The following is a 4,149-nucleotide window of genomic DNA, read 5'->3' as shown; positions in this document are numbered from 1 at the left end:
GCTCAGGGACATACACATGTGGAGCTGAGCTTGGAGCCAGATTTCCTGGTACCCAGGGTTGTGCTCTTTTCATTTAACCAGGCTGATTTCTAAACCTTTTCACCCAATCTCCCCATGCCCCCAGACCATCAAAGGTGACCCACTCTCTTCAGGAACATACCTTGTTTCCTGGCCCAGCACTTAAAGCTCATCATGCTCTGCGGCCTACTTGGTTTTCATATTGCGTTGTCCCTCCTCTCCCAGGTGACTGCTGTGCTCCTAGCCAGCATTCCTAGCGTCTCTTGAATAACTGCAGATGCGAGTGCTTGACGGGGGCACCTGCCTTACTCTCCCAGCTGGAAGCCTCTCTGCCCATAGGCTTCAGCCCTTCACTGTCTGCACACTCACGTGGTCCTTAGCACCCTCTGCCTCACCATGTGGATCAGGGCAGGCCTGGGTTTTTACCCTTCTGGTGCCCAAGCTGAGGAGCCAGCATTTGAATGGAGGTTCACCTCTAGCTCAGCACCTCTCCAGGCCTCTCACCACAGCCTGGTGTGGAATCTCGGGTCCTCCCCGTGATGGTCATGAGGCACTGGCATTTGTCACTGTGTTCTTGTTTTTCAGTTGGGGAAAGATGTGTGGGCCCAGCTTAGATCCCATTTCCCAAAAGATGGAACCCTCGCTGTTCAATCTTTTCCTTATTACCCCAAAGTAATACTAATGAAAGCTTTAAACTTTCTTTTATTAAAAAGACTGATGGGGCTTCCCTGGTGGCGCAGTGGTTGAGAGTCCGCCTGCCGGTGCAGGGGAAACGGGTTCGTGCCCCGGTCTGGGAGGATCCCACATGCCGCGGAGCGGCTGGGCCCGTGAGCCATGGCCGCTGGGCCTGTGCGTCCGGAGCCTGTGCTCCGCAACGGGAGAGGCCACAACAGTGAGAGGCCCACATACCGCAAAAAAAAAAAAAAAAAAAAAAAGACTGATGAAGGAAATGGCATTCCCCAACAACAGGTGAAAGCACTGTATGTATCAGGCAGGTTCTCAGAGGCAGCCGTGGACTCTTCCCATGAATCCTGCTGACCTTCCTGAGAACCACCGACGGGTGCTGGCCGAGTAGGGATGGCGCCAAGTTTACACTTGGGGTCTGGTTCTCGGCTGCCTGCTTAGCGGGGGGAGAAGGCCCAAGGCCTCTGTGCCACCCAGCATCCCCCGCCCATGGAGAGCAGCAGCTGGAGGCAAAAAGCGACACCTTCCCCCGGATCCTGAATCTCCCTTCCTGCTCCCCTTTCCAGAACATCTAGCTTAGGGTGATTCAAACTGATAAATATTTTGTAAATTGCCAAAAGCCCCCCTTTGCTTTGCTGTACATCCTAAAGAGAGACGGACCCGGCCCCGAGTTTAATAGTCAGCAAAGGCTTCCCCTCCCTCCTCTCTCGTGGCCCGCGCCTTTCTTTGCAGATGTTATTCCTGCTTCAACCTCATGGATTCATAGAAACTGAGGCAGAGGGCTGAAGGCACACAAGCCTGAGTTTCCTGCCCCTAGTGCCTTTTTGTGCCCAAAGTTAGCGTTCAAAAGCCATGAAGTAGCTAAATTATTCAGAGAATCTAAAACCTCTCCATAAAGGGGGCCCGAAGTGGTCTCTGAAAATGGTTTGCTATTCACTTGACCCAGAAAATGCCACAAATCATGCAAACCCAGAGGTTCAAACCTTCGTGTTCACTTCAAGACCCATGAAACTGCCCAGCGCATCAAGGACAGTATGTGGACCCGAAAACTGCCCAGGCTGGGAATGGTGTCATTTGAAGAAGCACCACGCGCCACTATCCTTACACCGGCTCTACTTTCGGCAGGGGTAGGTCTCGCCCTTACAGAGCTCCCCTACTCAGAGTGGAACCAGAGTGACGTGCTGGGCGTGGGCTAAAGTGACACACAGTGACTCATCTACAAACGTGGAGGTTTATTTCAACACAACATGAAAAGAATACATTTGACTGAAGCTCCTTGCTCATCAGGCTGTGCGTACATCGAATGCTCAGCAAGACAAGTGAAGGCTGCTTTGTGACCGAAGTGAGCGGACAACATGGTGATCCTAGCTCAGGCGAGTCTCAGCTGATACATCGCTCACCCTCCTCCTGCCTCGGTGACCTCGTGTGTGTAATGGGCCGTGTCTCTTCCTGACTCCTCCATAGGAAAGGGCCCTCTCCAGGTAAGGCCTAAAGTGAGGCGCCCTGGGGATGGGGGGGTGGTGAGCATCGCCAAGTTCTAGAGACTAAATGTATTCCTTTAATGTGTCATACTTTTGTTGGGGGCTGGGGGGAGGTTAACAAGTGTCACCCGCCCTCTGCCCCGAAGAAACGCCAGGGCAAGCACAGGACTCCACACCACCTGTAGGTGTGTGGAATTTTATTTATTGTAGAAAAGTGTAGAGGAATTATCTGGTCAGAGGTGAATCCACGCTTACTGGGTAAGCGAACGCCAGCAACAGTGGACGTGCTTCCTGGACTGAAAATTGTTCCCCACCTTCTCCCGCCCTTCTTGGCTTGGATGGCGCCGAACCCCCGCAGCAGGGCAGCCGGGCCGAGGCTCCAGGCTCCTGGGGGCAGGTGGCAACCCATCCGGCCGCACGGTGCCCATCTGCACAAACAGTTCCCGAGGGGAGGAGTGGAGCTCTTTCCTGTGCGTGAACTGTAGGGTTAAGGCTCAAAACCGTAGCTCGTACGGAAGTATTCATACTGCTGCTTCTCAGACGTCTTAGTGATTTCCCCCTTGGTCATCAGTGACAAATGCAATTAGCTGCACTGTAGGAACCGGATGCTACCCCAGCCCTGATCACCTGCCACTCTTGCTTCAGGAACACCGGCAGGGGGATCAGTAAGCGCTCTCCTTGAATAAACTGGTTGTTGAAAATAAACTCTCCATCACCCGTGAGGAGGCCAGGGAGGGACCCGTGGGCCTGGAAGACAGCAGCACCATGGTGGGGTTGTGGATAACCTTAAGGTCACATGGATTCTGTGTTCCCTGGAAGCCTCCCCAAAGCGGGGAAGGCCAGTTCCCAGAGCTGAGAGCACTGATGTCACCAGGGCTCCTTTCTGTGGCTGTGGGGAGACCGGCTGTGCCCGTGTACATTCAAGGAAGAGACGAGACCCAAAGTGAGTAAGAGTGTCAGCTGCTAGAAGAGTGGCCCCAGAAACAGAGACGATGGCCCTGTAGGCACCGTTCACCTCCTGTAACGATCAAAGCTCCAGGCTTAACAGTAACAACCTTCCGCATCCTAAAAAGAGAGACTGTTGCACGGTGACTACTTTCCATCAGTGACGGGGAGGGCAGCTCCCCTGGCTCCGCCTCTGCCCACTCGGGCTACGGCACTGCCAGTAGGACCCCCGGGCATCTCAGCTAGCCGAGCAGCGGCACACGGGGCAGTGGCAGGTCAACCGTCTCTGCGCTTGTTCTGAGAAGGGAGCCCCAGGGTGAGGCCCCTAAATCGACAACAGTGACTTGGTCTCTTTGCTTTCTCTGCTTCTTGGATCGTGGTTTTGCCCTCATCGTTGAGTTCCATGGAGCTTGCAGATTTCATGCTCTAATTTTTCTTCATAAGCAGTACCTTAGTGTGATGAAACTGGGTGCCTGGTGTGCACCGGGCTGAGTGTGGGGTAAGAAACAAGAGACCCGAGGCTTCCTCCTCTCCCCACGCCTGGTGCTGGGCCTGTGGCCTCAGCCCCGGCCCTCCTCTGCTGCCGGTGGCTGCAGGCTCACGGGGCCAGGGGCGAGCACGGGCTGCTGACTGCCTGGCAACAGCTCCCACTTCCTGGGGCCGGACCGAGGGGCGGTCAGGACAGGAGGGTGGCCCTGCTGGCGTGTAGTAAGACCTCTTGGTAGGTGCTTGTACCCGTCATTGCCTTCTTAGGTCCTGGGCAGGGAGAGAGGACTGCCGTCACAGCCAGGGTAATAATAAATACTGAACGGGGTAGGTGTGACCGGTGGGCTGGAGTGGGGGCTTGTGACCCTACGTCCCAGTATGTCATGCGTAGCCTGAAAACATCGAGGGGAAGCAAAATGCCACTTTGACTCCAGTGCTGGTCTCGTGTGCCTTCTAATTACAGCGGCTTCAGGTGTGAAAGGCAGCTCTAGCCCTTTTCTCCGGAGGCAGGGCAGGGGTGGGCAGGAAGCTCTTC

This window comes from Hyperoodon ampullatus, assembly GCF_949752795.1.
Source record: "Hyperoodon ampullatus genome assembly, chromosome: 19".
Classification (NCBI taxonomy): domain Eukaryota; kingdom Metazoa; phylum Chordata; class Mammalia; order Artiodactyla; family Ziphiidae; genus Hyperoodon; species Hyperoodon ampullatus.
This window is presented reverse-complemented; position numbering follows the sequence as displayed.